The sequence below is a fragment of the Canis aureus genome, chromosome X (genome assembly GCF_053574225.1).
Source record: "Canis aureus isolate CA01 chromosome X, VMU_Caureus_v.1.0, whole genome shotgun sequence".
Classification (NCBI taxonomy): domain Eukaryota; kingdom Metazoa; phylum Chordata; class Mammalia; order Carnivora; family Canidae; genus Canis; species Canis aureus.
Window position 1 is genome coordinate 115,921,936 of NC_135649.1, and position 13,817 is coordinate 115,935,752.

The window sequence follows — 13,817 nt, forward strand, 5'->3', positions numbered from 1 at the left end:
CAGTGTCTGTGTTTGCCACTATTATTAAACTAAAAGGCATCAATAATCACTAATTTAAAGAGGATTTTTTTTAAAGATTTTATTTAACAGAGAGAGACAGAGAGTGCCAGAGAGCACAAACAGGGGAAGGGGCAGCAGGAGAGGGAAAAGCAGGCTCCTCAACAAGCAGGGAGCCCGATATGGGGCTCGATCCCAGGATTCTGTGATCTTGACCTGAGCTGAAAGCAGACACTTAACTGACTGAGCCACCCAGGTGCCTCATACTTTTGTTTTCATAGCAATTTTCCCAGCAGACAATCTGGCCCACGGAAGCCTCTTATTGTACCACTTAAAGCAGAGCTCATAGTACATGAGACCACAGCCTCCTGTTTATTGATCTGATAAGATGGCCAGGTCTGCAGTGATCTGGGAAAGCAAAACTTTAGAGCTAGTTCTTGGATATGTTGGTATGTTCTTGGAAATGTTTAAGTGACTTGATCCGTATCTGACCTGAGGAGAGTAGCACAGAGAACCCTACTCATCATTCAAAATCCACCTCAAGGGTACCCTGGGTGGCTCAGTGGTTTAGTACTGCCTTCGGCCCAGGGCCTGATTCTGGAGACCTGGGATCGAGTCTCGTGTCGGGCTCCCTGCATGGAGCCTGCTTCTCCCTCTGCCTGTGTCTCTGCCTCTCTCTCTCTCTGTGTCTCTCATGAATAAATAAATAAAAATCTTAAAAAAAAATCCACCTCAAATTAGTCTGGACTGTCCAACGGTAATGCTTCCGTCATCTGCATGCACTTTATCCATTGTACATGCTCCCTGTAACAACAGTGCACTGCAAACTTGCTTTGCTCTCTCGCTCTAGTGTTTCTTGTTGACCTTCCTATCTCTCATATCTAGACCAGTGAAACTACACCTCGGAATGGCTCATTTAAAGATTATTAAATAAATGAATGTGGTCTCCATAGAGCACAGCTCACATACTTCCAATAGACAAGACCAACTGGGAAGAGTAAGAATAAGCAGGTCGCTTATCACACAATACGAGAAGAACGGTGTGATACATAAATCCCTTGCATCCCCATACAAAGCTCAGGATCTTCAGAATACAAGTGTTGTGAGGGGAGCATAATGAAATTCTAGGAGTAGAATTCTGGATTGCTGATTATAAAGTCATCTAATCATTGCTAAATTGATTTAGTAAAGAAAGATTTAAGAACTGTGGGTGAATTTTGTCCCAAGCCCAAATAAGATTTTATCATTCGGAAAATTGGTAAAAATTAACTCAAATAGCTAAATTACACAGAAGGGAAAGCAGTAATTCATTATTCCTGTCAGTTATATAAAAGCCTTTCCTATGAAGAACAAACCACATTATAATATCATAAGATAGTATTTTTCTCCTCTTAAAACACTGAGTGAAATTGAGAAAAAAATTTAACATCTCAAGACTCGCAGTAAAATTTCCAAATGCGAGGAAATAACATGCAGTAGACAAATGTTAATGTTGGTAAATAAGAACATGATACGTACATTCCTCCCATTACCACCCTTTCAGAGGAGAGAAAGGACATTTCATACTAAATGTAGGAAAACAATGTTACTTTATGTAAAATGTAGTCCTTTAAATCAAATAGACTTAGCTTTATGAAAAGCACGTTCAATTGTTAGTATTTTTAAAGTTGTGCTATGGACTAGAGAAGATCATTTTACGGGCCCCAAAGGCCCTAAGAATCCTCGGCCTACTATTTGGGGACTACTGCGTTAATAAGCATCCAAAGTCTCTTTTAATGTGAATTTTTTTCACATAATTAAATTCTTTCTCTGTATCTTTATTAAATGCTTCTCCCTCTTCTCACAAGCCTCACAACAGATCATCACAGACAGTTCTTTCAGAAGCTTTTCACTTTTCTTAAAATTTGATATTGAATTTAGTTTCTAATTTACATTTTTATCAATTTCAATTATCTTCTTGTCTGATTTATAGGCTTTTATCATTACCTCGCTAAATTAGCCATATATCATTTCTTTCACCCACCCCCCCAAAGTCATACATTTTTCATTTAAAACCCATATAATTGGCAGAACTTCCATCTATGACAGAGTAGAGATTTTGGCAAATTCTCTCCTCAACGAACACATATAAAGCTGTACAAAATGGTCACGAACAACCATTTCAGAGCTGCAACAATTGACCAAAGGCAAACGAGAACTAGAGAAGCACTGGTTGCTGAAAAGCTCCAGAACTTCAGGCAAGAACTGTGGGAGTGTGTGGCCTGCTTGCCTAGGGCTGCTCCCATCTCCACTGCCTGCCTCAGAAGACAGGAATGCTAGTTGTACACGTGTGGAGCTTCACTGAAAAGCAGCAGCCTCACTCACTGCCTGAGAGCATTGACATGATTTGGAGCAGAGCTGAAAATCTATTCCCAGCAGTGTTGTCAGTAAAAGTAGCAGACTCGGTGGGAAACTAAAGGAGAAAACCCATAGTCCTGCTAGCGTCGGCTTCCAGGGCAAATGGGAAGCCAGGCAGAGATTTAACAAGGAGGTAGTCCTGGAAATGAGATCACCTTAGAAGTGCAAGAAAAGCTCTCCACACATCTCTGACTGACTGGGAAAATTATGTGTATGGGCAGGGAGAGCCAAAATGGCCAAGTGGAAAGTAAGAGCCAGGCCGACTTTCAAATTGACTGAACTCTGAATATGCTCTCGACCCACAATCAAATTCATTGGCACCTTGAAATGTTTGAATACAAGCTCTGCCCAATCATTGCCTGACTGTTAAGTTATGAACACAGAGCTGTGGCATCAACATACCCAGGTTAAAAACTACAATTAGAGAAAAAAAAAATGAGCAGAAAGAGCAGTGACCATGACCACACATACCTAATGAACATAAAACACTCCACTCAAAAGCAGCAGAATACACATTTTTCAAGTATGCATGAAACATTCCTTAGGGTAGACCTTATCCTAGACCGCCAATTAAAAAAAACTTCTCAGTAAATTTAGACATATGAAATTATTTAAAGTATGTTTTCCAACCACAGTGGAATTAAGTTAGAAAACAACAACAGGGGCAGCCAGGGTGGCTCAGTGGTTTAGTGCTGCCTTCAGCCCAGGGTGTGGTCCTGGAGACCCAGGATCGAGTCCCACATTGGGCTCCCTGCATGGAGCCTGCTTCTCCCTCCCTCTCTCTCTCTCTCTCTCTCTCTCTGTCTCTCTCTCTCTGTCTCTCTCATGAATAAATAAATAAAATCTTAAAAAAAAAAGAAGAAAACAACAACAGAATACGATTTAGGAAATCACCAATTATTTGGAAATTAAAAAACACTTTTAAAAATACTATACATGGGATTTCTGGGTAGCGCAGCGGTTTGGCGCCTGCCTTTGGCCCGCGGCGTGATCCTGGAGACCTGGGATCGGATCCCACGTCGGGCTCCCTGCATGGAGCCTGCTTCTCCCTCTGTCTGTGTTTCTGCCTCTCTCTCTCTCTCTCTGTGACTATCATGAATAAATAAATAAAATCTTTTAAAAAATACTATACATACAGGTAAAGAAGAAATAACAAAGGAAATGATAAAGTATTTGAACTGAATTAAGACAAAATCACATATATTAAAATTTATTAGATGTAGCTGAAGTAGTACTTAGAGATAATTTATAGTTTTAAAAACCTATAGTAGAAAAAAAAGAAAGGTTTTAAACCAATAATGTTTCTACTCTGAGAAATTGGAAAAAAGGAGAAATTAGATCCAAAGCCAGCAGGAAAGAAACCATAAACATTATAGGAGAAATCAATCAAATGGAAAACAGAAAAACAATAAAGAAGATGCATCATTAAAATTGATAAATTTCTTTTTTTTGAAGATTTTTATTTATTTATTTGACAGAGAGAGAGGGAGAGCAAGCACGGATGGAGAGTGAGAGAGAGAAGAAGAAGCAGACTCCCTGCTGAGCAGGGAGCCTGATGTGAGGCTTGATCCCAGAGCCCTGGGATCATGACCTGAGCCGAAGGCAGACACTTTGCCGACTGAGCCACACAGGTGGTCCAAAATCGATAAATTTCTAGTCAACCTGTCCCAAAAAAGAAGAAATAAAAGACCAAATTCAGGAAGTTAAGTGAATTATAAGAAAGCATTATGAACAAATTGATATCAACACATTATGCAAATTCATTGAAATAGACAAATTCTTAAGAAGACATTTTAATGACCAACTTAAATGTAAGAGCTGAAATGAAACCTCCTAGGAGAAAAAATAGGAGAATACTTTTGTGAGGTCAAGTTAGGTGATGATTTATTAGATGTAGACATGAAAAGCACAACCTATAACAAAAGTTGGTAAGCTTGACTTCATCAAATGTCTGCTCTACGAAAGACACTCTTAAGAAAATGAACAGGCACTCCACAGAACTGGGAGAAAATCTCCGTCAAAACACATATCTCTTAAAGGGTTTGTATGTTGAATACATAAAGAACTATTACAACTCAAATGAGCTGACAATAAAACATTTGGACAGAAAATTAAGATCACAATGTTATACCACTACACATTTCCTAGAATGGCTCAAATGAAAATATTAGGAAAATATTAGGTGCTAATGTGGATAGAGAATGATTGGAAATCTCACACATTGTCGGTGAGAATGCAAGGTGGTGCAGCCTCCGTGGAAAACAATTTCACACATATTAAAGACTTAAACATAGATCTAATATACATTCCAGAAATCCTACCCCTACATCATTACCCAAGAGAGATGAAATCATATGTCAAAAAAGACTGGCATATAAATGTTCATTAATAAGTTGATTTAGAATCAGTCAAAAACCAGAAATGTAAATATCCCATCAGTTTATGAATGGATAAACAAATAGTACATCCATGCAATGAGATACTATTCCATAATACAAAGAAACAACCTACAAATACACACACAATTATGGATGAATCTCAGAAGTCTTGTGTGAAATTAAACAATCCAACCCCAAAATGTTGCACACTGATTCCATTTATGTCACATCTTGGAACGTGCAAAACAATAAGGACAGAAATCAGATCAGGGGCTAGGGATAAGGGGGAGAGGAAATCGGTGTACAGGAACACAAGGGAACTTTGTGGCATGATGGGAATGTTTTACAATGGTGGTTACGTGATTGTGCCCCTTTGTTGAAATGCATCTTAAATAAATAGGTACAAAAAGGGGGGGAAGATTACTGGTGACTATAATCCTCATGAGAAAATACAGGCTTGGAAGTAGGTCTCCTCAAGCTGAAAAGGAAATATCTATCTATAACCCAGCTGAGGCCATTGGAGAACTACATAGAAGTTCCACAAGTGAGCTCATTACCTGTGTTAGGAGACAGACGTAGTCTAATTCGTCTGTATAGTCCCAGTTCCCAGCAAAGGGCCATAATCTCATAGGTGCTTAATCAGTATTTGTATAACAAATGGACAGATAAATGGTTTCTAAGATACTTAGCCAAATCAGATACTCTTCCGGGTGTGAAGGTGGAATATTTAATGGTGAAATATGAAAACAGGAGATTCTATAAATTAATCTAATTCCCCCACACTACTGTGTCAATGGCGCCTAGAAGGCTCTTTGTAATCTTTTTTTTTTTTTTTGTAATCTTTACACTTAACTGTACTGCCAAACCAGTAAGCAGACAAATAGCATTTATTTATTTATTTATTTATTTATTTATTTATTTATTTATTTTTTAAATAGCTTTTAAAAGGGATCACATATAAGGAACAAAATGTCTCTCAAATGACTCACTTGAAGATTACAACAGATAAGCAAATCAAAATAAAGAAACTCTACCTAAATCTTAAAATTCTATTCAAATACAAATGATCTAAGTTAGATAATACCTGAGCTGAAACAAAGTTCTGTAATAAATTTGTTTCCCTTGAAATAGGCAGAATTTCTTATTTCGTTGCATTTTGAAATAATGAAGCAAACTCAAAGGCTTCTCTGCAAGCTGCTCATTTCTTAGCTCTAGATTGCTTCCAAAATAACTTTCAAATCAATTCATATTATTTCTAAAGAAATGTCAAAACGTTCTCAATTATTTGTAAAGATATTGCTATCTTTTCTTGCTTAACTTTTTATTTTGCAAATTTTCCTAATAATATCCTTTATAGCAGTTTTGTTTTTTCAATCTAGATGAAACTCATTGCATTTAGTTGTCATATCTCTTCAGACTCTTTCAGTCTGGAACAGTTCCTCTGCCTTTTGTCTTTCATGATATTTCCATTTTCAAGAGCATAGGCCAGTTTTTTTGTAAAATGCCCCTCAGTCTGGGTTTGTCTGATGTTTCTCATGATTAAATTGTGGTTAAGCATTTTAGGCAGGTGCCTAAAGATGTGATATCATGTCCTTTATGCTATATCACACCAGGATATGTTTGTTTGTCCTTGTACCGGGCATGTTAAGTTGGATCATTTGGTGTAAGTGGTGTTTATCATATTTCTCTATGGTAAAGGGATCTTTCGCCCTTTTAAAAAATTTTTTTATTTATTTATTTGAGATACAGAGACAGTGTGCACAACCAGGGGGAAGGGCAGAGGGAGAGGGAAAAGCAGACTCCCCACTGAGCATGGAGTCCCGTGTGGGCTTGATCCCGGGCCCCTGGTATCATGACCTGAGCTGTAGGCAGACACTTAACTGACTGAGCCACCCAGGCCCCCCTGATCTTTCACCCTTTGTAATTGATAAGTAATCTATGTGGAAATACTTTGATAGCTCATAATTTAGTTCTATTACATATACTGGAATATTAAAATATTATGACGAGGTATATCTTTGAAGATAAACACATTTAACCACTAATAACCTCAGTTGATATAATTTCAGAATAGAAAAATGTTTGTTTAATATCATATATTTCTATTACTTTTAAGGTGTAGATTCAAGTAGATATTGATAGAAGGGCTCTATAGGCGTTGCCTATTTTCTTGCTATACCAACATGAGGCTTGTTGTTTATGCTTTGTGCCCATGAGCCCTGTTGGATAGTCATTTCTTCTGCTTAAAATTCAAGAGCACTGCTCTTAATTCTGGAGGAAACAGAATGATTTTCCAATGTACTGACAAATGTACCATCTCACCAAATATCAAGAAACCCAAGAGGCCAGAATAGATCAATAAATAAACCTTCAGCCCCTGGCCTAAGCTCCAATGATTTAATTCCATTTATAAAGTGTTAACCTTGAAATATAGTTTGAGATCAAGTTGAAGACACTTTATTACAATACAAACTGGTAGCACACTAGAAACTCCACTTGCTCAAGGTTAGCTCATTTTAACAGAAAGATCCCTAGAGTGTACTACAACCAGTGTTTTTACCTTAAATCCATCACTCAAACCTAGCTTTCGGTAATCCAGTTTTCCTTTCTGAAAATCCAGTTACTCATCTTTAAATTGGGGGCTCACGGTACTAACTCTATGGGGTTGTATAAGAAATAAAACATCTTGTGCATTAAAGAGCTTTGGAAGCCATAAAGCACTTAGAAATGTTAGCCAAAGAGGGGGAAATACCCTCCAAAACACCATTATGTTGTTATTTCCCACATGAAAAATTCTTCAACTTAGACTTGATGTCAAATAAAAATCTATTTACTAAAGAATATTCAATGCTCTGAATGTCTGAAAATGAAGCATTTTTTAAAAAAGATTTTATTTATTTATTCATGAGACAGAGAGAGAGAGAGAAAGGCACAGACACAGGCAAAAGCAGGCTCCATGCAGGGAGCCCGACGCAGGACTCCATCCTGGGTCTCCAGGATCACACCCTGGGCTGAAGGTGGCACTAAACCGCTGAGCCACCGGGCTGCCCGAAAATGAAGCATTTTGATTGTACAAATGAAGCAACACTGAACAGAAGAGAATTTTAACAATGCCAAGAACCAGGCATAAACTGCTCAAGAGACTGACTGCTCTCTATGCTCACTTCATGAAGTAAAGTACAGAAACAGCTGCCAGCATGGGGATAACCCACTGCGTACCTTTTACGGTGATGCTACAGGTACCTAAACACAGTTACAGGAAACACTCCCACACAGGCTGCTTTTATTAGTGGTGTGTACATATGCACATGTGTGCATACACACAGCAGTTCTGGCAAAGACACAAATCAGTTAACCAAAGCGTAATTCCCTTCAAGCAATGCCTACCTGCTGTTTTAGGAGTTCATCGGATCCAATTCTTGAATAATTAAACTACAGGGATGGTGGCTGAGCGGACCTTCCCAGTGAAAGAACCAGAAAGGGTGGAGGCAAATGGTCCGGCTGTATTGTAATAGGTGCTCTATTAGCAAGTGCTAAACTAAGCACGGGGAAAGATACTGACTTCGCCTGAAGCTTCATGTAAAACAGGATTATGTACTGGATGAAAATGTTTTCAGCTGAATCAATTCTCAATGGAAAGAAGCAGCAGGAGGCAAGAGCTAGATGGATTGGAGCTCAGAATGAAGGATAAGCAAAGAGGAATACGGAAAGAATTCGCAGGCCTTGGGAACACAGATAATGTGCAGAAATTAGCACTGAAGGGCAGTAAAATTAACTGATCATCTGAATGCTGATAAGGCTTGTATCCCTCTCTGTCTCCACACCAACAACCACAGCCCTAGGTCAAAGACTTCATTACCCTCTGTCTTAGTTCTGTCTCCCCACTCTGACCAACTCTTTTTTTTATTTTATTTTTATTTTAATTTTTAATTTTTTTCCAACTTTTTAAAAAAGATCTTATTTTTTAAAAATTTTATTTATTTATTCATGAGAGGCACACAGAGAGAGACAGAGAGAGAGGCAGAGGGAGAAGCAGGCTCCATGCAGGGAGCCTGACGTAGGACTTGATCCCGGATCTCCAGGATCACACCCCGGGCTGAAGGCGATGCTAAACCGCTGAGCCACCGGGGCTGCCCTAAGAGATTGTATTCTTAGGTAATCTCTATGCCCAACATCGGACTTGAACTCACATCCTTGAAATCAAAAGTCATGCTCTATTCACTGAGCCATCCAGTCTCCCCAAGCCACTCTGACCAATTCTTACATATCTCTAGCGTAATCTCCTTACTCAGAACAGTGAAATAATGGCTGATTTTTTTTCTTCTTCTCCCCTATGTGTTCCTTCCAAGTCCATAAAGTGAAATCTGCAGTTTCCACATCTCACAGTGTAGTAGACAAATAGATCTATGAGCTCTTCATACTGCCGGACTACTTCTGTAGACCATCAATCCTGTATCCTAGCTTTAAACTATCTCATCTGTTGGGGTGCTGGGTGGCTCAGCTGGTTAAGCATCTGATTCTTGGTTTTGGCTTAGGTCATGGTTTTGTCATTCCACAGAACCCTTTCTTCACTCCCCTTCCTTCAGATCCAATTGGCCAAACCTTAATCCTAATAAACAAAACTCTCTACATTGACACTGTCTTCACCAAGATGCTGACAACTGCTATAGAGAGTCTAAAACAGAATGGATTTATGGCACCACAATAAAAAAAAGCCAGCCTTAACTGAGCCTCAGAATTCCTTTGATTGGCGATCCTTTGTGTTTCTCTGGACATACCTTTCTTCTAGTTCCCGCAGCAGCACTTGCCAGATGCAAGTGCTATGTCTGACATTCCAAGAATGTATTTGATGCACAAAATTGCATGAACATACATTGCTTAGATGGGACCCACAATAACAATCTACATATAAATAATCCAGGTAGTTTATGTTAAGAATGATTACAAGGGTGTCTGGGTGGCTCAGTCGGCTAAGTGTCTGACTTCAGCTCTCCTTCTGCCCTCTCCCCCACTCAGGTGCACACTCTCTCTCTCTCTAAAAAAAGGGATCCCTGGGTGGTTCAGTGGTTTGGCACCTGCCTTCGGCCCAGGGCATGATCCTGGAGTCCCGGGATGGAGTCCTATGTCAGACTCCCTGCATGAGCCTGCTTCTCTCTCTGCCTGTGTCTCTGCCTCTCTCTCTCTGTGTGTGTGTCTATCATGAATAAATAAATAAAATCTTTAAAAATAAATAAATAAAGTCTTTAAAAAATAAAAAATAGAATGATTAGAAACTCTAAAAAGCAAGAAAGCCTCTTTCCGTCTGATTATGAGAAAATCATATACATGGATATTACACGTGAATATATAATATCTTTGTAATATTCATGCATTATAAATATTGTATGAATAGTAATTCAATGGAAATGTAAGAAGAAAATCATAACTGAAGAAAAGAAAGATACAAACTATTCTAGCTATCATGTTCATATGCTCAAAAATCACAACTGAGGGGATCCCTGGGTGGCTCAGTGGTTTAGCACCTGCCTTCCGCCCAGGGCGTAATCCCCGGGTCCTGGGATCGAGTCCCACATCGGGCTTCTGCATGGAGCCTGTTTCTCTCTCTGCCTCTCTCTCTCTCTCTCTCTCTCTGTGTCTCTCATGAATAAATAAATAAAATCTTTTTTAAAAATGAAAGCTGCTAAGAAAGTAAACATATAATATTTTTTTAAAAAAATCACAACTGAGGGCAGCCCCGGTGGTGCAGTGGTTTGGTGCCACCTGCAGCCTGTGGTGTGATCCTGGAGACCCGGGATCGGGTCCCGCATCAGGCTCCCTGCATGGAGCCTGCTTCTCCCTCTGCCCGTGTCTCTGCCTCTCTCTCTCTGTGTCTATGAATAAATAAATAAAATCTTTTAAAAAAAATCACAACTGAGCCTCAAGTTTGGCCCTGAACTTCCTGGCTACTCAGGCAAAAAGGGAAAGAAGATATATTATGTGGATCTTATTAAACAGGAAGTGCATGAACATTCCTCAGCAAAGTGTATTCTTTTTTACCAGCAACAAAATTAACATTAAATGTCTCATGTAGGGCATGAACAATATCTTTTTTTTAAAAATCATAAATGTCATGGGGCACCTGGGTGGCTCAGTCTGTTAAGGGCCCAATTCTTGGCTTCAGCTCAGGGCATGATCTCAAGGTGGTGAAATCAAGCCCCACCTCTGGCTTCACACTCAGCACAAAGTCTGCTTGGGAATCTCTCTCCCTCTCCCTCCACCCCTAACATTCATGCCCTCTCTCTCTCTAAAATAAATAAATAAATCTTTAAAATAAAGTAAAATCATAAATGTCACATTAAATTCTGTATGCTTATTTTTAGTGGGTTTTTTTTTGACAAAGGTAAAAGGCAAAACATCGAACTGCATGATTCTATGGGGTGCTAAGCTAACACAGTCCAAGGAGGTACCATTTGCTGGTTCAACTTTATCCAATAATAGAATGAAAGTCCCTAGGACAGGGTTTCACACCTTGGCACAATTGACATTTAGGGCCAGATAGTTCTTTGCTATAGGGGGCTGTATACTGCAGGATGTTTGGCAGCATGCCTGACCTCTACCCACCAGATGCCAATAGTACCACCTTTCCTTCCCACAGTTGTGTCAATGGAAAAGGTCTCCAAACATTGCTGAATGCCTCCTGAGGGGCAAATTTGCCACAGTTGAGAACCAGTGGCCTAGAGCAATCAAAAGCAAATGACTCCTCAGCTTTTACCCTCCTAGTTCCTTATGTACACTGATCATTTCCACTTTGCCACTGGCCTCGTGGGAAATTCACCACCATGGACATTATCTCTTTCAACATTTTGAGCTTTTGTTCTTGACATTCCTCTATTCTTCCACATTTCCTCTTAACCTGTCAAATATGTCTTGCAGACATAATTTCAAAAGATTTTAATAAAGAATTTTATTTGCTCTGAATGGCATTCATTATATGGACACAGATGATACAGGCTTCTATTCATTACGGTTTCTACCAGAAGACTGACTTTGTGAGGGAAAGCACAGCCACTCCTGTTACTGAAAATTGACCAGGCATGTTGAAACATGCTTTTCTGTACTCACTCCTCCTCTTTCCAGTCCTCCCATGAATTACTGTGAACAGTGGTGTTGATTCCTTATAGTTGTCTCCTCTGGGGAGACTGCACTGTAGACAACTCATACTGTTTCTTTATAGTTACTACAGGTTAGCATTTGCTATGTGCATTCATTATCTGCCAGGCATTATGGTAGGTATTCTAAAGCATTCTTGGGGGCACATGGGTGGCTCAATCAGTTGAGCACCTGCCTTGGGCTCAGGTCATGGTCTCAGGGTCCTGGGATCAAGCCCAGCATTGGGCTCCCTGCCCAGCAGGGGATCTGCTTCTCCCTCTCCCTCTGCCCTCTCCATCTGCTCTGCCCTCCTGCTTGCACCTTTTCTCTCTCTCTCTCTCTCTCTCAAATAAATAAATAAAATCTTAAAAAAAAAAAAAGCATTCCTGGTGTCCCTCACTGAAACTCATTTATAGAGGTATTAACTGGCATCTGTTAGGGAATCTTCAATAAATAAATGCTCAGTTAGATTTGGGGTAATATTAGGCACTCAGCTTAAGAGAAAAATGTCTACTGTCAAAACATAGCCTGCATTTCTCACCTTTTTGCTTTGTTTCAACTAACATTCTGTTTCTCCTTATTTCTAGTAAGTCAATGGCTAGCTCTAACTTGATTTTTGGTTTCCTTTTCTTTTTTCTCCTTACTAGTATTAAAGGATAGTGTCTTCTCTAACAACTTTCATGTCGGTTCATCTTAGAATGGTCTAGATTCCATGTGTAACTAAGCAATGGTCAGATGCTTGTAGCTCGTTGCCTTCTCAGATCTGCCATAGAGAATATATGCTATTTCTGCTGTCTGTCTTATCAACTGATGCTGAATTTGCAGAGATTTCAATCACCAGGAAATAAGGCTTCACTAAGTAGCTCAACATGACACTTTCCATGATGATAACCATAACCAAGAGACCTCAAACGACCAGAAAGGAACCCAAACACTAATGGATCTCACTGGGGTAGAAGGTCTCATTTGGAGGTTTACTCCACCATCTTGTTTGTGGGTGAACCTTCTACTTATCATGGTGTACTATGCTAGTGGCAGTGTCACTGACCTGGAAAAGAACTGTGAAAGATGTGACAATGGAGATAATAACTTTTCTGGAAAGCTTGTTTCTTTGAGATGATCTAGAAGACATAATATTTTCCTTCCAAAATGCCAGTGTGCCTTGTGAAGTCTGGAAAGTTTATGATTCTATAAGCCAGACTAGCTTCTATCATTACCATGATAGCATAAAGACAAACAGAGTTGCTGCTAGGAGTGGGGTCCTAATATCTTTTGCAATTCTCATTTGATAGATGATATAAGTGAAGTTCAGGGGTATTAGGATCAGAAATGAGCAAATGGAATGTGGTAGGCTGAACTCTAACATGGTCCCCAAGATTCCCACTGCCCTAGTACACATGCCCTATGTACCCCTCTCCTTTTAGATGTGGGCATTATCTGTGAATATGATGGGACAGTCACTCCCATGATTCGGTTACATTATATGTCAAAGGTAGAGGGATTCTGCAGATATAATTAAAGTCTCTGATCATTTGACATTAAATTAATCAAAAGAGAGTCTGTCCTGGGTGGCTCTGACCTAAAGAGGTGAGCCCTTTAAAAGAGGCTTTAGAGATCACAGAGCTTCTCCTGCTGGCTCTGAAGATGTAAGCTGACATATTGTGAAAAAGTCAAGTGGCAAGGAACTGCAGGGGTCTCTAGAAGCTGTAACAGCCCTTGGCTGACAGCCAAGAGGAAGTGGCAATGTCAGTCATACAACTGCAAGAAACTGAATTCTGTCAACAATCACATGAACTTGGAAGTGGACCCTGAGCTCTAGAGAGAAACACAGCCCACTCAACATTTTGTTTTAGATTTGTGAGACACTGAGCACAGAATCCAGTTAAGCTGTGCATGGACTCCTAACTCATATAAATA